The 22,833-nt window shown below is 38.0% G+C and overlaps 1 protein-coding gene across 9 annotated transcripts in view; it reads right to left on the bottom strand.

The window, feature by feature from the left end:
- Positions 1–22,833, bottom strand: part of FAM160A1 (family with sequence similarity 160 member A1) — a 232,600-nt gene that overhangs the window by 154,030 nt on the left and 55,737 nt on the right. For 8 of the 9 annotated variants that reach the window (XM_038559018.1, XM_038559020.1, XM_038559023.1 and 5 more), the window contains one exon: positions 11,303–11,426. The gene's annotated coding sequence lies outside the window, so the exon portion shown is untranslated. Of the gene's footprint in view, positions 1–11,302; positions 11,427–18,677; positions 18,754–22,833 lie in introns of those variants that run through there. The other variant, XM_038559021.1, reaches the window with a different exon arrangement.

Below are 22,833 nucleotides of genomic sequence, written 5' to 3'. Positions count from 1 at the left end.
TCTTTCTAATAATTTCATATATTTTACAAAATCAGAAGCATAAGTATTTATGTACACATTTGGCAAAAGAATTGGCAACAAATATCAACAAATGAAAGATCTATATCTTTAAACTCTTCTGTTCATTCTTCTATAAATCTACAAGAAATCTCTCAGAAATCTATTACAAATGTCCTAAGTCTTTCATCAAAGAGTATTTCCTTTTTTTTTTCAAAGAGTATTTCTAATAGTGAAAAATTAAAACAAGCTGTATTCAAAAATAAGAGAAGGATTAAATATAAATGGAACATCCTTGAAGTGGAATGAAGGACAACTGTTAAAATTGGATTTTTTAAAAAGATTTTATTTATTTATTCATGAGAGAGGCAGAGACATAGGCAGAAGGAGAAGCAGGCTCCCCACAGAAAGCCCAATGCGAAACTCAATACCACAACCCCGGGATCACAACCTGAGCCAAAGGCAGATGCTCAACCACTGAGCCACCCAGACATCCCAAACCAGACTTTTTTAAAAATGAACTTAATGACTTGGGATCAAATCGTGATTCCTGCTCTTTCCCTTTAATATTATATCCTGAGAATTTTCCCACATCATTAATTTATCAAAATTACCCAATTTATAGAATTTAGATTATAGATTAATAGAAAAGTGAAGCAAAGGAGATTAAAGATAGAAATTCCTTCCTTAATATCCCTTGCCAAATCTTTTGCTTAAATATTCTTCTCCCAACAAAAAATAGGGACACATCTCAAAGAGACTTTAAAAGACATTCTCAAGTCATTAAGTGCAAATACCCAGAAAAAGTAATAGTTCAGATGTTACATGTGAGTTAAATCTCACAAAGTATCTCAAAAGATTGCTAATTCTCTTTCCTCATTTTTAAAAAAAATTTTGTTTGAGAGAGACAGCGAGAGCGAGAGAGCACACACTTGCAGGGGAGGGGCAAGGGGAATGGACAGAGGAGGAGGGAGAGGGACAAGCAGACTCTGTGCTGAGTGAGGAGCCCCAGCCAGAGCTCAATCTCACAACCCTGAGATCATGACCTGAGCCAAAAAGAGAGTCCAATGCTTGACCAATTGAGCCACCCAGGTGCCCCTTTCTCTTTCTCTGCTTTCTTATTAACAGAATCCAAATTTTACAGCAAGTAATCAAGATCTGAGGCAAAAACTCTATCTCCTAGCCTCCCTTGCAGCCAAAGGTGATACTGTGATACCATCCGACCAATGAGTATAAGGGTAAATCCATGGAAGGCCTTTCAGGAAAGCCCCTAAAGGAGGTGGGGGCAAGAGGCAGACTGCTGGCAAGCTCCCTCTTGCATTTTGACCTTTCCCTTCTTTCCTAGAATGAGGACCTACAGATGGCTAGACTTCTGATACCCACCTGGAGATGGCAACATGGGGGCAAGGATCACACCCAGGAGAGTGAAACAAAAAGACAGAAGGACCTAAGTCTCTGATAATCAAGAAACTACTCTACTAAGCCTGGACAGCCTACTGCTGGACTTACCTTATGTAGAAGAAAAATAACCCCCTAATTTGTTTGAGTCACTAATGCTGGTAGTTACTTATAGGTGAACATAACCCTAACTGATATATCAACTTCTAGAGTTATTTTTAAAAAGGTAAGCAGATGGAACTGGCAGGAATCAATTAGCTCATTTAAATACTTGTTTACTCTTGCCCACAATCAATACCTACTGAAGAACTACGCTGTGAAATGGAAACACAGAAGTAAAAAATGTGTCTTACAGTCTAAAAGGAGCAACTGAACAGACAATTAAAACACCGTCTGATGAACCACATGGTAGGGAAGGAATGGTATGCTACAGGAGCAGATAAGAAGTATTTAACTCAAACTGTTGAATGGTGAAAGAGATCAGAGGTGGCTTTCCAAATGATCTGTAATTTAAGCTGAGACTTGAAAATGGAAATGGTAGTGTCAGCCAAGCAAATGGAACACTGAGGGAAGAGTATTCCAGGTACAGCGAAGAGCATATACAAAGGCCCAGAGGAGAAAGAGGGAACATGCCATAATGTGGGGAGTATCAACAATTTACTAGGCTAGAGCACAGAACTGGAGTGGGAGTGAGGAAAACACTCTTCCTAGGAACCACCAAAATTACAGATGCCAACTCTTTCTGTGCCAGACTAGACTCCGAGGGTTTTTTTTATTGTTCTTTTATTGCTATAAATAGAAATTAAGGACCAAGAGAGGCAAAAACAAAGACATCGTTTATCTTTTATTTTCTAACTCTCCAAATGTCAAGCACCATCCAGATATTACCTGCACCTTTCAAACTCTCTGCCCTATGGTGAGATTCTTCAAATGTTTAAGGATTCTTCAAATTTCTTAGAACTGCTGGGGCTTACTCAACAGCAAAGTGGAATAATAGAGGATTCACCCAACACTAGCTGAATGATCACGGAGGGGTTAGGCTGGTGAGTGCAGGAGTGTCAGAATCAGATTTACTACAAGGAAGAATAATACGCTGGCAACAACATAAAGAAATGGATGGGAAGACGACACAGGTTACAATAGCAGGGGTGAGAGATGATGGAGGCCAGGACCAGAATACCTACAATAGAAAACAGAGAAGTGGATGTGTGCTTTTGAGAGAGATTTAATAGGTGGGCTTAAGAGGACTGAGCCGACATGCTGGGGGAAAGAGGGTGCGGTTGGGCTACTGGCAGAGGACAATGACCAAGACTGCATACTCTGGGACTCCATCCCCACCAATTAGCAGTTCTGGGACCTTGGGGAAGTTACTTAAATGCCGAGTGCTTCGGTTTCCACATTAGTATCAAGGGAATAACAGTAGAATCTATCTCAAAGGATTTTGTGAGAGTTACATAAAAGTTCTTAGAACAATGTAGGGAATGCTGGATAAATGGTAGCTACATAAAGGATGATGATGATGACGCCATTCACCAAGACAGGGAATATGAGGGGAGGCACAGATTTCGAGGGAGTAGAAAGAAGAGTTCCATTTCAGATACTTTCACCTGATCTGCCTGTGGGACATCCAGGAGGCCACTGATTGTATGGGCTAAAGCTCAGAGGGGGTACTCTGGAAAGGGAGGTATTAAGGGGACACTTGAGCAAGGCCTGGCAAGCACAGAGATGAGGGCCTTGAGGGGAGAGCATGTAGGTAAGATGAGGAGGAAAGGAAAGCACCTGCACAGTCCCTAGGGAACACCAACATTCAGGGGATAAAGGAAAAAAGACTGAGAAGGAGCAGCCACTAAGCCAAGAGGAAGAGTCACAAAAAATAATTCTAATAAGGTTGTACCATGGGCCGCCTGGGTGGCTCGGTCAGTTAAGCATCTGCCTTCAACTCAAGTCATGATCCCAGAGGCCTGGGATCCAGCCCTGTGTCAGGCTCCCTGCTGGGTGGGGGAGTCTGTGTCTCCCTCTCCCTCAGCCCCTCCCCCCCCTCATGTTCTGTCTGTCTCTCTCTCTCAAATAAATAACCTAAAAAAAAAAAAAAAAAAAGGGTCGTACATAAAAATTGAAGAAACAAAAGTATGAATGACACTCAAAGGAAGAAAAAATTTTTCCTCTACCCTTCTAGATTCTTTTGGCTGGTCTAGTAATAAATTGACATAAGACTGATTAACAGGAGAAAAACAAATTTCATTAAATACATTCAGAAGCCCCATAAAACATGTGACCCACAGGCAGTTGAGTATTTGAGGCTTCTATACCATTCTGAGCTAAGGAGAAGGGGGCAGGGGTCTGAGACTTCAAAGGGGAGAAAGATAATTTATAGAAAGATGGGAAGAGCTAATATTTGGTAAACAAATGTTTTCCATGCTATGCAAAGAAAGTGGGACACAAAAAGAAACTTGATCTCCAGACCTTCCCCACAGCTTACCACACGTAGACCATATTCCTTGTAGTTATCTCTGGTGACAGTTCTCTTCCTGGACCAAGCCCTTTATATAAATTCTTTTAGGCAGCTTAGGGGGGAGTCTTCTTGGGCCTTGACTGAATCCAGGTCAAAGTAACCCATATGCCAAAGTGGCACATTTTAGGGAAGCTTGATCTGAACTCCTTCAAAAATCAGAAGAGGGAGGGCAACCCAGATGGCTCAGCAGTTTAGGGCCGCCTTCAGCCCAGGGCATGATCCTGGAGACAGAGGATCGAGCCCCACATCAGGCTCCCTGCATGGAGCCTGCTTCTCCCTCTGCCTGTGTCTCTGCCTCTTTCTCTCTCTCTCTCTCTCTCTGTGTCTCTCATGAATAAATATTTTTTTAAAAAAGGATTTTTCAGCAAGAGAATATTAAAAAAAAATCAGAAGAGGGAAGTGTATCACACCTACGGAATAAACTCAGAGATTAGAAATAAGGAGTAGGAACAAAAAGATCTGAATAAATAACAGTATTGCCTGAGAGCCAGTGTTTAGAGTTTATGAATTATTTTTATAAATTATCTAAAAGAACCACATAATAAAGTCTCCAAGTCTACAAGAGTCAGAAAGCTCTTTCAGTGGGCAAACTGCCTATCCTATGAGAATAAGCCTCAGAAAAATCTCTTACAGTAATCTAAGTAAACAAGAAAGAATAAGGCTTTTCAAGGAAGGAAGTCAGAACATAGTGGCTTCAGTGAAAAATAATCCAAACTGCATTTTGCAAATAAAGTTCTGGCCAGGGCATCCGGGTGCCTCAGCAGGTTAAGCCTCTGCCTTCAGCTCAGGGTCCTGGGATCATGCCCCGGGTGATCATCAGGCTCCCTGATCAACAGGGAGTCTGCTTCTTCCTGTCCCTCTGACCCTCTGCCCTCTCATGCTCACATACCCAATTTCTGTCAAATAAATAAAAACTTAAAAAAAAAAAAAAAGTTCTGGTTCCCAAGCCTTCAGTTATTGAACCCCCCCAAAAAAGCCATTTTAAATCTTATTACTTTGGGACTTGAAGGAAACTCAGAGACATCCACTGGTTCAGATCACAGATATAAGAACTTGCTAAAAAGCAGATAGTGGAGTCGTCTAAGATCTGAATCAGAATGTCAGGGTATGAGGTTAGAAAAAATTTACCGGTTTTTGAAATTTTTAAAATAAGCTCACCAGATAATTCATGTGCACACTAATATTCAAGAACCCTTAACCCGGGGATCCCTGGGTGGCTCAGTGGTTTGGCGCCTGCCTTTGGCCCAGGGCGCGATCCTGGAGTCCCAGGATCGAGTCCCACGTCGGGCTCCCAGCATGGAGCCTGCTTCTCTCTCTCTCTCTCTCTCTCTCTCTCTATCATAAATAAATAAATAAATAAATAAATAAATAAATAAATAAATAAATAAATAAATAAATAAATAAATAAATCTATCTTAAAAAAAAAATAAAGAACCCTTAACCCTTGATTTATCTGATCAGGAAACCAAGGGCTAAAGAATATGAATGACTTGGACAATAGTACATAGCTAATGAGAGTGTCTACAGCACTTCTCAAAATTTAATATGCATCAGAATCATCTGAGGATTTTGTTAAATATAAATATCTGAGCTCTATCTTCAGAGTTTCTGATTCAACCCAAGAATTTACATTTCTAACAAGTGACCAGGTGAAGCTGCTGCTGTTCATCTGGGGACCACATGTCAACAACTTCTGGTCTGCACTAGAGTCATTAGAGACTTGTCTCTGTGTACATCAATTCACTGCAGCCCTGTACCCTTAAAGACCAAGTAAATGTAATGTGTTTCAGGAACGATGTTGAAATGAAATAGAAAACATGACCAAATATAAATTACATACATTTGTTCTAAACCATTCTGGTAAACTACAAGACACATACAGAGCTGGGAAAGATCCAAACTAAGCTAGAATGAAATTACAAGGGTCATGGAACATGTGAAGAAATAAAAAATAACTGAATAAATAAAATTTCTAAATTCACAAAGAAGGTAAAGGTAGATCATGATTTTTAAATCTATAAATTAAGAAAAGGTACATGCAAAATAAACACATTTCAGAATGATAACATTAGATAGGTGGTTTGATTATCTGACTATAAGTCATCTTAGGTATCTCTTTGTTTTGGTTACTCAGGAAATCTAGTCCCAAACCAGTTTTGAGGCTAGATTTTTTTTTTTAATTCAAAACCACTTTTGAAAATGGTTTCCCACTGGTCCCACACAAAGCCATGGGAGCCACAGAGAAACATTCTTCAGTCATTGCCCCAATCCTGCATGACTCAGATATCCGGTGTTACATCAGAAAGATAGCATTCTAGTGCTGCTCTACCTGCTACTCTTTTCTCATGTAGATAAGTCTTAACCCTGAAATACTATATTCAAATATGTAATTCTCTCAACAGCTCAGGATATCTATAATTGCCTCTATCTACCTGCTATTTGTCTCGCCGCCGTTCTGAGAACACATTCAAAATCCAAATTCCAGGATGAATTCCAACGACAGCATCTCCTCAGGACCATCAGACACATTTTATATCATATTGTCTCCAACTCCTTTCAAACTCATTTCATTTGTGGTACTTGCTGTGCTACCTTTAGCATCTGCTATCATTTCCTCCGAAGAAGGTAATACACCTACACCTAAGTGTCCTTTCATTAGCCATGTGACTCCTACACCCACCTAGCTGCTCCTTCTACTTTCTAAGTACTCTGGCCCAGGCTTTCCTCTCAGTCCCATATATTTGCTTTTATATTCTTCCCACTTGGCGCCCAATACCCTCCTCACCTCCCAAAAATAACCTCACTGCTAAGGATACAATATCCGGGTTTTGACCTTTTCAAAACCAGCGTAAATATCATTCTGTCAACACATATACTGCTTTTTACAGCTAAGAGGCAAAAACAGGTTCCAAATAACTTCCGCTACACAGACAGGTGAATGGTTTGAGCTGGTTAAAGGTTTTTCCCAGGATTCAGTACTGGTTATTCTTTACCACGAAAAAGTTGATGCTGTTCATTATCTTGAAACCAAAGCTCCCTAAAACATGAGAAGATCCCTCATTGGCCAGAGTTAATTGGGAAAAACTCTGTAATAGGTCACATACACATACACACCCATACCTAAAAAACAAAACTCAGGAGTTTACAGTAATCAAAGCCCAAATATAAGAAGTCACCGCCTACCAACCAACAAGCAAAATTTAAACACAGGCTCTATGCCAACCTGTATTTATTAAATCTCAGTCTGAAGTGGGTTTCAAATCTATGCAGTACCCTTTTGTTTCTCAAATGTCTTCTTAATTACAGAGGACTTTCTGGGAATTCCTATATAGATACAACGCAGCCATTTATAATCTTCTGCTTTTCTTTTCCTTAACCTCCTTAAACTGTCTTTAAAAGTATAAACTTTGGGGTGCCTGGTGGCTCAGATGGTTAAAGTCTGCTTTTGGCTCAGGTCATGATCTTGAGGTCCTGGGATTGAGCCCAGCATTGGACTCCCTGCTCAGTGGGGAGTCTGCTTCTCCCTCTCCCTTTGCCCTTCCCCCTGCTTATATTCTCTCTTGCTCTACTCTCTTTCTCAAAGAAACAAAACCTTTAAAATTAATTTATTGATTAATTAAAAGTATAAACTTTGCTGGGGCACCTGGGTGGCTCAGTCAGTTAAATGGCTGCCTTCACTCTGGTCGTGATCTCAGGGTCCTGGGATTGAGCCCCGAGTAGACTCCCTGCTTAACAGGAAATCTGCTTCTGTCTCTTACCCCACTCATGCTCACTCTCGCTCTCAAATAAATAGATAAAATCTTTTTTTAAAAAAAAAAGTATAGGGATCCCTGGGTGGCGCAGCGGTTTGGCGCCTGCCTTTGGCCCAGGGCGCAATCCTGGAGACCCAGGATCGAGTCCCACGTAGGGCTCCCAGTGCCTGGAGCCTGCTTCTCCCTCTGCCTGTGTCTCTGCCTCTCTCTCTCTCTCTCTCTGTGTGACTATCATAAATAAATTTTTAAAAAGTATAAACTTTACTTCAACAAATAGTGTTGGGAAAATCAGATACATGCAAAGGAATGAAGTTAGACCCTTACTTTACACCATATACAAAAATTAACTCAAAATGGATCAAAGACCTAAAATAACAGCTAAAGCTATAAAACTCTTAGAAGAAAACACAGGGAGGAGGAAAGCTTCATGACATTGATTTGCAGAGGCAACAAAAGTGAAAATAGACATACTGAACTACAACAGAATTTAAAACTTCTGTGCATCAAAGGACAGACTGAGGGATGCTCAGGTGGCTAAGTGGTTGAGTGTCTGCCTTCGGCTCAGGTTGTGGTCCTGAGGTCCTGGGATCGAGTCCCACATCGGGCTCCCCACAGGGAGCCTGCTTCTCCCTCTGCCTGTGTCTGTGCCTCTCTCACTGTGTCTCTCATGAATAAACAGATAAAATCTTAAAAAAAAAAAAAAAGAGTGAAAAGGCAGCCCACAGAATGGGAAAAAATATGTGTAAGTCATATACTGTATAAAGGGTTAATATCAGAATATGTTTTTAAAAAACTATAACTCAACAACAAAAAGACAAATGACTCGATTAAAAAAGGGACAAAAGACATGACTAAATATTCCTCCAAAAACGATACACATATGGCCAACAAGCATATGAAAGATCTTTAACATCACTAATCATTAGGGAAATGAAAATCAAAACCACAGGATCCCACCTCAAACCCATCAGGATGACTGCTATCAAAAACAACCAAACAAAACAACAACCCAGTGTAGGTGAAGATGTAAAGAAACTAGAACTGTGGGAATGTAAAATGATGTAGTTGCTGTGAAAAACAGGGCTTCAAAAAATCAAAAATGGAATTACCATTTGATCCTGCAATTCTACCTCTAGATATAGGCAGCCAAAATAACTGAAATCAGGGACTCATACATATTTATACACCATGTACACAGCAACATTATTCGCAATAGCCAAAAAGTTGAAGCTACTCAGGACACCTGGGTGGTTCCACGGCTGCACAATTGCCTTTGGCTCAGGTCATGATCCCAGGGTCCAGGAATCAAGTCCCGCATTGGGCTCCCCACAGGGAGCCTGCTTCTCTCCCTCTGCCTATGTCTCTGCCTCTTTCTCCGTGTCTCTCATGAATAAATAAATAAAATCTTAAAAAAAAAAAAAGTTGAAGCAACCCAAAAGTCCATCAACTGATGAACGGATAAACAAAATGTGGTAAAATAGTACTCAGCCGTAAGAAATAAGGAAGTTCTGACACATGCTACAACACGGTGAATGTTATTCTAAATGAAATAAGCCAGTAACAAAAAGACAACTGCGGCTGACGGAAGGGGTAAATGGGGAGTTACTGTTCAGTATAGTGTCAGTTCTGCAAGATGAAAACATTCTGGAGATCAGCTGTACAACAACGTGAACATACTTAACAATACTGACTATGTACTTAAAAATGGTAAAAACAGTAAATTTTATGTTGTGCATTTTAACACAGTTTTTAAGTATAAACTTAATGGAAGACTTCATGCCAATAAATTAAATATTTTAAGAAACAATCCTCTCAAGGTAATAGCCTTTACTTAGAAATCTACAGTCACGTTTTTATTTTACATAAAGTGCATTATCTCTCAATATCAACATGCACAGAATAGTTGTGTGTATCTTTTAAAGTAAAGGAATAATCTGTACACTTGAAAATAACTAAAAAATGACACTTTATACACAAGGCTCGCATTCCCTAAAATTAATGAATTTATAGGAACCATTACTAAAGAATATCCATGGTAATGAAAATAACTTCATATCAAAGGCTACTATTTCATTTCATGTTAATACTCCCTTTCATTTGAGGGGTTCAAAGAGCTTCACAAAATCTCAGGACACTACAAAGTATTTTTTCTGTTTGAATCACAAATTACACAGCAACACTTTCCACATGATGTTTCCTGAAAAATGCTGGGTTGAGACCCAGTCAGTTGGGCATCCAACTCTTGATTTCAGCTCAGGTCATGATCTCAGGATTGTAAGATCAAGCCCCGGGTCAAGCCCTGCAACAGGTTCCACACTCAGCGGGGAGTGTGCTTGGGATTTTCTCTCTCCCTCTCTTTCTTCTTCGAGACACCACTGTCTCGAGCACTCTCTCTCTAAAACAAAAAATAAATAAATCTTTAAAAAAAGAAGAAAGGAAAATGCTGGGCTGGATGCCAAGTGAGTGTAGCATAGATTCCAGGGACCCCTGATGCCCACCCACTCCTCTTAACCATCCACATTTGAGTAAGAGAGCTAAGGTACAACTTATTAGCAAATTTGAACAGCAGGTATTTCATAAAATTTAGTATTTGGCATTTAGATGTCAAAAACAGATTTATCCATTTGCATCTAAGGAAAAAAAATATATCCGTTTTGAATTTAGACATAAAGTTCAAAGTACAGTTTTATTCAATTACATTCTCAATTTGATCTAATAATAAGCAACTTGAGAATATAGTCCTGTGTTGTTTTATTCAAAGCAAAAATCAAGGAAATAACTATGCAACACCTTTACATAAAAAAATACAAAGATGAGATAGAAGTATGATTTTACTACATTGAGAGTGTCAGTCATTGATGGTACTTGTAAAATGCAGATTCCCAAACCTTCTTCTCCGTACAGTTCTGATTCTGACCCATTAGATTGGGGCCTAATAATTTGAATTTTAATGTGCATCTTTAACAAGCACTCTAATAACACTTGAAGTAATAGCGCAAAACACACCACCAGTAAGATGCAAATTACAATGGCTCAGAGATATGCCTTATAAGGAAGTTTAGATCTCATCTTATTTAACCTCATCAGTACAGGAGCCCTTTCTACAGTGATGACAGACTGACTGATTTTAATAAGAAAGAGTGCCAACATTTACATAGCCAAATAAATAGCACATGCTTCTCTCTGTAAGCTCCAAACCCTATTGCCTATTTTAACAATACTACCATTGTTTGAAACCTAGAGTCATCTCTTTTTAGAATTAACTTTCAATACAGCGTATAAGCCTTCAAATACACAAATTACAGAAAGGAAAATGGTTTTCATTGTATTATTGCACCTTCTGCTTTTTAATCAATATTAGAGCCCCCAAATTCATCACCCTACCTCTAAAGGAGTTTAGACTACTTCCCAAATATACCCACCTCCAGGGTTGAGATATGCCAGAAAATGAGACCAGAGGATCAAGATGTTGTTCCAAAAAATAAACAAATAAATTTTAATGTTTTGAGCAGAGGACAGCTTCTTAGATAAACTACTTTGAACAAAATAATGTTCACTTGGACATGTGAGTTCAAGTAGGCTTTTTTTTTAAAGCATGTTATTGAATATCACTAAACTCATCTCAATAGTAATAAGACCTTACCCGTGATTGCTCTCTTCAGTAGCCTACTGCTGGGCTGTATTTGCTCACTTCACTGTATCAGAGGAACAGAAAAGATTTCTCCAACTCTTGGCACTGCTGGAAACTCCCAGAAGACTTTCAAAATCTATAGAAAGGAATAAAAAATGTCCTGCAATCATTAATAAATTACAAAACCCAGATTAAGATTCTCTAGTTTTCCCCCTCCCTTTCACCACCATTTGTAGTACACTGAAGTGGATTCTCCTCAGACTGCACTTACCTTTATCTATCATAAAGGAAATTATAAGCAAAAAGTACTGTCTCCACCCTTTAATAAGGCTATTATTATAATAATAGCCAACTTTTTACACCAAAGATGTCTCAAGAATTCTTTCTTGGCTGTTGGCTCTGAACCCCACCACTTCCTTTTTTTTTTTTTTTTTTTTAAGATTGATTTATTTATTTTAGAGAGATTGACGGCAGAGAAGAGAGAATCCCAAGCAGACTCCCCCTGTTGAGCTTGGAGTTGGACATGGGGCCCTATCCCATGACCCCAAGATCACGACCTGAACCAAAATCAAGAGTCGCATGCTCAGCCAACTGAGCCCCCCAGCCACCACTTTAAACCACACCAATGGGGATTAAGAGGGACACCTGTCCTGATGAGCATAAGGTATTACATGGCATGTTGAATCACTATACTGAACACATGCAACTAATATAATACTGTACGATAACTAAACTGGAATTAAAATGAAAAAGACACACACACACACTTCAATTTAAAGTATGGAAAATATTTAAATGCCCAACAACTGGGGGAGAGTTAAGAAATTTGACACGCATGATTTACTTAACCATGATTTTGTCAGCCAGTAAAAACTTTCATGAGTTCATAATAAAATGGAAAATATCACTTATTATTTAAAGAAAAAGTAGAGTGCTATGTTATAATTACACATAATCACAACTACTTATGCAAAAGCAAAAAATAAGATGCAATTTGTTCCGATATAGTTATAAATATTAAGTAAACTACGTTCCCAACTTAGATGAGTTAAGGTAATTCAAGTCAGAGTCTAGTATAACAAATACATCTTTTCAAAATCTCTGTGTAACAAAGATGAGCCCATGTATTAATGCGAGAATTTTTCTCCAACATTCCAATATATTAAAAGATGGTTTTCCAGAAGTCACTGTTAGAGGTTGTGTGTGAGTATGACCTACAAATGCCTCAAAGACTTAAAACGTAATACCTTTTCTTATAAAAAATGCTTAATGAAAGGGGGAAAAAATGGGGGATCATGGAAGGGAGACCTCAGTATGGCCTAAATCTTTGAAACTGGGCAGAGTGGTTGTAGTGACCAGGCAAAAGAAGAGTGAGCATGAGACATGAAGAATAAAAAGTAACATTTTATATGCAAATAAACAAATTCTTCATATCCTTAAAAAGGAGACAGCAGGTCCATAAATGGAATCACTTGTGCTAAATCCCATGTCAGCAAACAAGACTTAATACCTAACCTAATTACATTTCAACCCCTCACCATCCCCCCAGGAATGTAACCTTCAACCAGTCAATATGGAATTAGCTGAACAGCACTAGTGAGATAATCCACCTAACAGACCCCTTCCATCTCCCTTAGGAAGACAATATTGCCTGAAACAATGTATTCTTTGTTAATAATTTCCTTTTCCTGACCCCCTTTTCTGCCTTTAAAAACCTTTCTTCTTCTACAGCACTGTGAAGTTCCTTTCGATTGCTAGATGGGATGCTGCCCAATTCATAAATCAGTTGAAAAAGGCCAATTTGGTCTTTAAATTTATTCAGTTGAATTTTTGTTGTTTAAAAATATCAAAATTTGGGGATGTCTAGGTGACTCAGTTGAGTATCCAACTCTTAATTTGGGCTGGGGTCATGACCTCAGGACCATGAGATCAACCCCACATCAGGCTCTGTGCTGGGCGTGAAGCCTGCTTAAGATCCCCTCTCATTCTCTTTCCCTCTGCCCCTCACCCCACACCCCCATCCTGGGATCTCGTGCACAAACTCTCTCTCTAAAATCAAGCAATTAATCAATCAATCTTCAGTACCTTCAAGTCTGCCTTCTTCATTCTAATCAATTAATCATTTGTTAAGCATCTGGAACAACACAGTTAAATTCATAACCAAATCTTAGGCATTTAATTGCAAAAGATTTGACAAGGAATGGAATGCTACTTTTTCCAGAAACCCAGCATTTTATCATCGTGTACTGGAGAGATACAGGCTCTTCTACTTGCCTCTTAAGAATTACAGATTGCCTCCAGATGCTTTTCAGGTGATTTCGAGCCTTTCTTCATCCTGTGACTGTTGAATTATGAAAGGGCATCTCTAATTCATGAGAAATACTTCTCCCATCTTAGTGTCCATTATCATATATTCTCTCCTTACACGCAACATTTTTAAGCACTCACTCATATGCTTTTACTTAGGTAATAAGGCATTGCTGTGTATCAGTAAGGGCTTGTACTGAGAACCACTTATATTTCACCATCATGATTCCGCCAGCAGCAACACTTTGGAACTTCAAAAGAAGCCGAGTCCTTTGACAGTAATGCACAGAATGACATCGAAAGCAAGGTTAAACAGAACTCGAGTAGATTGAAAGGACGTTTTTAAAATTCACGGAGTCTTGATAATTCTCTTGGTTGTCATCTCATTTAAAAACAAAATATTTCTCCTACTAAAAAGGCAGGGGAAGTTGGCAGTTAACAACTCAGTCACACTCAATCTCTGCTCAGGCAAGTGCTCTACTTCTAACAAAATATCCTACCTCCATATAATGAAATCAAATTCAGGCTTACACTCCTGTGTAACAGCCATGTCACATCCCTAATTTCAACAGAAGAACAAATTTTAAAGCTCATTTCCAGATGGCATAAATTCAATGAATTTAGACTTCAGCTATGCTGAGTTCAGAAATCTGCTAATAAGCAGGAGTACACAAAAAGCATGGAAAAACCACCAAATGAACACTGGGGAGGGGGGATAATTAATATCCACATCATAAATTTCTCCCTATAATCAGTAAAACAGATGCAGGGATTTACACAGGAGGTGTGGATTTATCCATAGCACTATATTAATTGGCCTCTGTTATAATCAAGTGCTTTCCTAGATGGTAATTAAATCAATCAATCAAAATAGAAGTCTCAAAAAAAGTTCAACAAGTTCACTCAAATACATGCAACTGACTATGTGCTAATTACTGAATAATTTCATTTTCCCAAAGAGCTGACCTGAGATACAATACATTCACATGTGAAAACTGTAGAGTAGAAAAAAATACTCTACATGGTCCTACAATCTTCACTGATTCCATTTAGCATATAATAACTCAGCCTTAAAATGAACTTAAATCCAATCACTGAATTTCACAGATGATAAAAATGAAGCACAAAAAGTTAAGGGGCCTGTTCAAAAGTAAATAGCTGGAAGGGCTCCTGGGTGGCTCAGTGGTTGAGCGTCTGCCTTTGGCTCAGGTTGTGATCCCAGGGTCCTGGGATCAAGTCCCGCATCAGGCTCCCTATGGTGAGCCTGCTTTGCCCTCTGTCCATGTCTCTGCCTCTCTCTCTGTCTCTCACGAATAAATAAATAAAATCTTTTTTTAAAAAAAGTAAATAGCTGGATCCCATATCTTCTGACCCACAGTGATATTATCTTCTACACATTAAGCTCACAATTCCTCAACTCTTCTACCCATTAAGTTGATTTTATTCCTTCCCCTGAACAGCAAAACTTTTGAAGCTTTGGGAAAACCGGAATCAAATCAAGCTGCAATCTTCAATTTCCATTCAATCAATCCCTGAGATTTTACACCAGTTATATAGAGTCTCTTCTTTACTCCAAGAAACCCAGTGTAAGTTGAATGACTTTGGGAAGATCTCAACCAGGAAACAAATTTGTGAGTTGTAGTAACTCACAGAGAAGGAAAAGCAGGCCAGGAGAGACGACAGGCATCTTAGAAATGAATCAAAAATAGAAGTTTATTAAAATGAACAATGAAGGTGAACAAAACAAAAATCTAAGTATTAAAGTGCTGTTTCCCAAAATGACAACTACTCAAAAGATGCTTCTTAAAGAAAAAAAAAAAAAAAAAAAGTAGTAACCATTGCTGTTTAAAGCTCTGCACTCAAATAAATCTGGAAAACACTGCCTTCTAAATATCCTTCTGGAATATTCACAAAGCACATTATGTGTATTAAGGCTAAAAGAAAACCTACAGGAAAGAAGCCTGGTTAGTTTTAATCCAACGTTCCCCAATCATATTTGACATCTTCGGTTGCAGAATTTGTACTGACATCCTCCAAGAAACATATTTCAGGAAGCACATTTAGCATTTGTGATGAATAACATGAGTATGATCCTTATTAAGCAGCATTTATAGAAAGATGGGTTTCCTCTTCCAGACCCAACTGTTAAAAATCAATTCATGAGATAAAGGAACCCTATAATTAAAATGAAAGTCACCACCACCAACATGCAATAAGTGCTAAATGCAAGGCACTGTGCTCTACATGCAATTTTTTTTTTTTTGAGAAGGGTGGAGGTGTCTTCAAATTCAAATTACCCTCCCCAGAGGCTGTAAGTATTCATAAACAAGCAAAACACTTCAACACAAATAAACAATACAATATACACTGTTCTGTACTTTACATTTTTCACTAAACATACGCTGGCAATTTTTCCAAAACAATGCATAAAGATTCCCTGGAATTTTTTTGACAGCACAATTTCCAACATACAGATGTAACAATGTATTTATTCAGTTGCCGTGGATGAACATTTTGGCTGCTTCCAATCTTTATCTCCTACAATAATTATCTTGTACATAAATCATCTTTTCATGCATGCAATATGTATGTACTTGTAAGATATAATCATAGTATGCACGAATCGAGGATAAATTTCTTTTTTTAAGATTTTATTTATTTATTTGAGACAGAATGAGAAAGAAAGTACAAGCAGGGAAGAGGGACAGAGGAAGAGGGAGAAGCAGACTCCCCGCTGAGCAATGACCCTCACTCCCACCCCTACCCCACCCCCCTGCCACACACACACACACACACCACAAGGCTAGATCACAGGACCCTGAGATCATGATATGAGCCAAAAGCAGACACTTAACTGACTGAGTCACCCAGGCGCCCCCTCTAGGATAAATTTCTAGAACTGAAGTTTCTAGTCAAAAGATACAAGATTCTTCTTATGACAGATTTTGCCAAACTGCCCCACTAAAGAGGCTATTGTGTTGCATTCATACTCTCTACAGTGTGGGTTATGAACCCATCTACTAGTGGTAAATGGTACTTCCACATGGTTGTCACATGCAAATCTCCTTTAATGAGTGGATTAAGCATCCTCTCATACGTGTAGAAGCCACTGTCATTTCTCTGCAGAAGACTATTTGTATCCTCTGTCCATTTTCTACTGAATGGCTGGACTTTTTCTTATGAATTTGTAGGGGCTCTGTATTAGAAAAATTAGTCCCACTTTGTGATACGAAAAGCAAACATTTTCCCCAATTTTCTTGTTCTCTGCGTTTCCTTATGCTGATTTTTTCAGTTAGTTTTTTTTTTTTTTTTTTCTAGGGGGGGTGGTAATATGATCAAGTTGATCTATCTCCTTTATGGCTTCTCAATTTTCTGTCATACTTAAAGAGGCCCTATGTACTTCAAGATTATAAAATAAGTTTCTCATGTTGTCTTCTAGAACTTATTTTTTTAATTTCTGTGTTATATAGATTTTGGCTTAACATTTAAGGTACCGTTCTAAAATAGTTACCTGCTTATCCCACTACTATTTACTGAATCGAGCATCTTTCTCCAATTAATCTGAAAGGCCATCTTTATCATATGACAAATATGGTATTTGGTAATACCAATGTTTCAATTATTGTAGCCTTACAATATGTTTTGTTTTGTTAAGTAGGCTCCACAACCAGCATGGAGCCCAAAGCAGGGCTTGAGTTCACAACCCTGAGATCAAGACCTGAGCTGAGACCAAGAGTAGGATGCTTAACAGACTGAGCCACTTAGGTGCAACACCTTACAGTATGTTTAAATGTCTTTTTCAGAACTGTCCTAGCTATTTGTACTTATTTTTCCGTGTGAACATAGAATAAACTTCTTTACTAACCTCCACCAAAAATATATATATATATTGGAACTACATCATTGGAACTACATCAAACATACACATTAATTTAAGGAGAACTGGTATCTTTATATCCAAGAATATGACAGGCCATTTCATGTCTTTTCTGTATCCCTCAGGAGGATTAAGTGCCTTCATATATATCATATATATTTAAGTTTATTCTGAGATAGTTTTTCTTTTTACGCTATTGGTCTTTTCTTCCACTATATCTTCAAATCAGTTATTGTTGGTATATATGAAAGCTATAAATGTTGACATATTACCTTGTATCCAGGCATATTCATATATTATCTTTATAATTAGTTTTTATTCTAGTCATATATTCCTATCATTTGCAAAGAATATTCATTTATTACCTTTCTAGGTTTTATACCTTTATAACTTTATTTTCTTTCTCTTGTCCAACTATCTTGACTTGTGATTCCAAAACACCATTAATAAACAGTAAAAATAGTGGGCATTCTTATTTTGTTCCTGACTTCCATGGGGATGTTCTCAAATTTCCTATTACCCCTAAGATGGTTTTTGGATTGAGACAGACATACCTTATTTTACTAAGGATGTTTTCCTATTCTATTTTGAGGGGGTTTTAGATCAATAAATATTGAATTTTATCAGATGGATTTTCCATAAAAATGATATGATTTTTGTTATTGATATTTAATGAGATAATGAATGTCATACTACTGAGTCCTTCTTGCACTCCTAAAACATTCCTTATATGTTATGGTATATTATTCTTTTAATGTGTGCAAAGTACATACTAAATTGAGTGAGTGTTTTCTCAAAGCAGCCCTACAAGATGGGTACTGCTATCATGGCTGCCCTAGCCCTCACTCACTGTACTTCTGCTCTCCTCCCCACTGCTCCTCAAACACACCATGCTTGCTCTCACCTCATGCTGAGCAAGCACTAGTATAGTGTCAGGCAGACCTGCAGCTCCCTGATATCCCCTATCCCCAGATACCTTCATATAACATCTCTCTCCATTTATGTCTCTGCTTACATGTCACCTCAGTACAGAGGCCTTCCCTATTTACCTCAAATAAAACAGAAAGAAACCACCTTCTAATTGCGTCATTCTACGCCAACCCTGTTTCATTTTTCTTTGGAGCAACTGTTTCCATCTAAAATACGTTATATTTCATTTCTACTAATTTATATTCCATTTCTCCCTATAGAATATAAACTCACCAAATGCAGGGGTTTTGTCTGCTTTGATCACTGCTTACTTCCCAGCACTTCCCTGGCACACAGATCCTACTTAATGTCTGTTGAACAAATGAATGAATGACCACATGAATGAATGAATGAATACCCATTTTTTAAAGTAATCCCTACACCCAACGTGGGTCCCAAACTCACAACTCTGAGATCAAGAATAGCATGCTCCACTGACTGAGCCAGCCAGGCACCCCATGAATATCCATTTGATAGATGATAAAACTGAAGTTTAAAGAGATTTAATTCCCTACCCTTAAACATTAAAACAAATGACAGGTGATTTTAGGACATAGAGAATGCTCATATAATCTTATGAACACTAAAGCACAAGTTACTGATGCCACTGAAAGAGGAAAACCATAGATGGTCCCTGTATAAGATAAGCAAAAGAATCAGGAGATAGCCTCCAGAGAATTCCTTAAAAACTATGAACTGAAAAAGGGGAACTCTCTTACACTGTTGGTGGGAAGAGAAGCTGGTACAGCCACTCTGGAAAACAATATGGAGGTTTCTCAGAAAGTTAAAAGTAGAGCTACTCTATGATCCAGCAATTGCACTACTAGGGATTTACCCCACAGATACAAAGGTAGTGATCCGAGGGGGCACGTGCACCCCAATGTCTATAGCAGCAATGTCCACAATAGCCAAACTATGGAAAGAGCCCAGATGTCCATCGACAAATGAATAGATAAAGATGATGTGGGATATATATATACACACACACACACACACACACACACACACACACAAGGGAATACTACTCAGCCATCAAAAAATGAAATCTTGCAATTGCAATAACATGAATGGAACTGGAGGGTATTATGCTAAGTGAAATAAGTCAATCAGAGAAAGAAAATAATCTAATTTCACTCATATGTGGAATTTAAGAAACAAAACAGAGGAACATAGAGGAAAGGAGGGAAAAATAAAACAAGCTGTAATCAGAGAAGGAGGCAAATCATAAGCAACTCTTAACTCTAGAAAACAGAGTTGCTAGAGTGGAGCAGGATGCGGAGATGGGGTGGATAGTGGGCATTAAGGAGGGCACGTGATGTAATGAGCACTGGGTGTTACACAAGACTGATGAATCACTGACCTTTACCTCTGAAACTAATAATACACTATATGTTAATTAATTGAATTTAAATTTTAAAATAAAGAAAACTATCAGCATTCTATTAGGGCAGCTCTCCTCTCTCAACACCTATGAACCTCACACAGCAAGCATCCTGAAGTTCTGACCTTCGTCCACATATGTCCTTGGATATCCAGAAGATAAAACTGGATGCTTCGGGGCCGAATACCATTAAACATGTGTTTACTACTGGTGCTGGCAGATACAAGTACTAGAAGTGCACTCACCCCACAGACTAGCCGCCTTACAGGCCCGTACAGACACCAGGGACGTGGCTTTGAAAAATTATTTGCTCTTTCAAAAGTCTTTTTTGGTTTTAAGGACAATTTACAGGTAGGTATTCTTCAAGTCTATTCCCTCCTCTATCACTGGGATACTTCCTTGAACCAACTTTAGGCCAAAAACAAAATTTCACAAATCTCCATTTTTGATATTAAAGAGTATCTTAAATTTTTTTTCAGAAGTCAGCCAAATTCTGTATTTTAGAACTGTGAAGCTGATCCAACCTTGCAATATGTCGCATTTAATTCCATCAATGTAAAGCATAATGAGCAAAGATTGAGCTAGTGAGGCATAACTAAATGTTTTGAACCTGCGAATTTAAAAAGCAAGGATCGTTTATGTTATTCCTAAATAGTAAATAAAATCATTTTCCAACATTTCACTATCAAATTACAGTAATTTTTCCACGAGCACACACTTGAGGAATGCCACAAAAGGACTTTTTCTAACAGTTCATTCTATTGTTGCTCATAACCTCCTAAATATTTCTCTCATTGGCTTCTATTCAAAGATAAATGGAAGGCAGTAAAATTTATGGAAAATGTATTCAACTGCTTAAAATACATCAAGCAAAAGGAAAAAGATTTTAGAGCTATATTATGAGTTGTGAAATTATATCTCCTTCACTTAGTCTCTGCTTCAATGATGGCTAACAAAACTGGCAGACTGGTCATGTTCCAAATCACCTCCGATGTGGAGCTCGAATCTCCCACCTCGAATTCTCACCTTGGTCAAGGCCAAAGTAAACATCTGTCCTTCACATTTTTACACAACATCACTTTGTAGACCACAAATACAAGCTTTCACACCAGAGAGGAAGCAAATTCCAGTGCACTGGACAAATTTTTGCTCTCTTAAACCAGTCTGTTGATTGTTCCCTTGCTTTTCTTGGCTGTCCAGATAGTGAAAGGAGGAAAGGACCTTTCTGTGAAACTGGCAAGTATAACCAGATAAGTTTGCCCTTTAAGCAACTCACAAAGAGAAAGGCAAAATACAGCTCTGGTTAAGGTTTAAAATTTAACTATGAAAATTATATGCTAGCACTTGACCAACATGTTGCAAGATTTTAATAAAGTAAGATTATGAAAGTGAAGTCACATGAAGTCATTTTTTTTATGTTTCATGGACCAAGAAAGAGGCATGAAAGAATTTTTTAAAGTAACATTTAAAAGATACCGTACTTTATAAAATTAAGGGGAAAAAAATGACAATTGCACCAGTTCAGAAATGCCTTAGAATAGGGAAGTGAGGGAGTCTAAAAAGCATAACCATAGAAAGAGAAGCCACAGTATTAAACTTAAAGAGAGATTAGCACTGAGAAAAATTCACCTTCATAAAACTCAGCCGAATATAAGAAAATAATTTATTCACCTTGCATAGTACTATTTCATTTTATTTAGTCCTTTCTTTAAGCATTTTAGAGATCTTTATAAGTATTGTCCACTTAATCCCTCACTCAAAGTAGAAGATACTATTACCATTTGCAAACATGAGACATTTTAGCAACAACAACAAAGAAAGAATAAGAAATATAAAGTTTGAGAAACTTCAAAGAAAAGAAGACAGGAAATAGACTCTTTTGGCTTGGCGTTTGGGGAGGAGATGTGGCTGGAACATACAATAGAGACAGAAACATATATAATATAGGACTAGCTTAAATAAGCAAACAGATCTGGATTTTCTTACAGGAAAAATAAGCTTGGTAGGATCTCAGTTTATACTCCAGCATTCAAAAATATCCTTTTTTGTATCAACTTTTACATCAGGTTCTATCAAGCACATGCTTTATAGTTCTTAGAAAACAAACCAACACAGGGCATCACCACTCACGCTTCCTTCTTTGCGTCTCAGAAGCAAGAAGAGTTAAGAATGAAAAAGCTGACAAGATTCTAACCTTAATATGAAATCCCTAACAGAAAACATTAAGACAACAAAGTGAGACAGGTGGCTAAAATAATTGAGCAAGAGGAAAAGATTCCACCATTTTCAGAGGCAGGCTCAAAAAGGCAAGTGCAATAAACATCCTTCGCAGACACAGGGCACCTTGTACATGCCTCTCTTAATATTTGTTTATGTTTTTATCCTCCTGGGAGGTTATGATCTCCTTGAAGGCAAGGACCTGGCTTTATATCAGCCTGGCCTATCAGCCACTGAATTCAAATAAATGAACCAACTGTTGAGTCAATTAACCTTTCTTAAATTCTCTTGACAAGAAATATTCACAGGATTTGTATTATGCAAATTTTACCTCTATTAAAACAGTACCAAAAGATCCTGACCTCAAAGACACATTAAAAGCCAACTGGCAAGGAAAAGCCTTGTTTCAATTATTAAGGCAAAGCTATATTTTAATTTGTTTTCCAGTTTCATTAATATACAGTGTGACACTAGTTTCAAGTGTACAATATAATGATTCAACACTTCCATACGACACTGGGTGAGCATCACAAGTGCACTCTGTGATCCCCATCACCTATTTCACCCATCTGCCCCACCACCACCACCCTTTTGGTGACCATCAGTGTGTTCTCTATAGTTGAGTCTGTTTCTTGCTTTGTCTCTTTCTTTCCTTTGGTCATTTGTTTCTTAAATTTCCTATGAGAGAAATCACATGGCATCTGTTCCTAAGGCAAAGCTATTTTGAAGTCAGAAGCTAGGTCATGGACTCTAACATAAGTGTAATATGTTTTACAATAAACAGTAAGCCTT

Source organism: Canis lupus, chromosome 15, assembly GCF_011100685.1.
Source record: "Canis lupus familiaris isolate Mischka breed German Shepherd chromosome 15, alternate assembly UU_Cfam_GSD_1.0, whole genome shotgun sequence".
NCBI classification, from domain to species: domain Eukaryota; kingdom Metazoa; phylum Chordata; class Mammalia; order Carnivora; family Canidae; genus Canis; species Canis lupus.
Note: the sequence above shows the minus strand (reverse complement) of the source record. Positions and strands in the feature narration are given on the sequence as shown.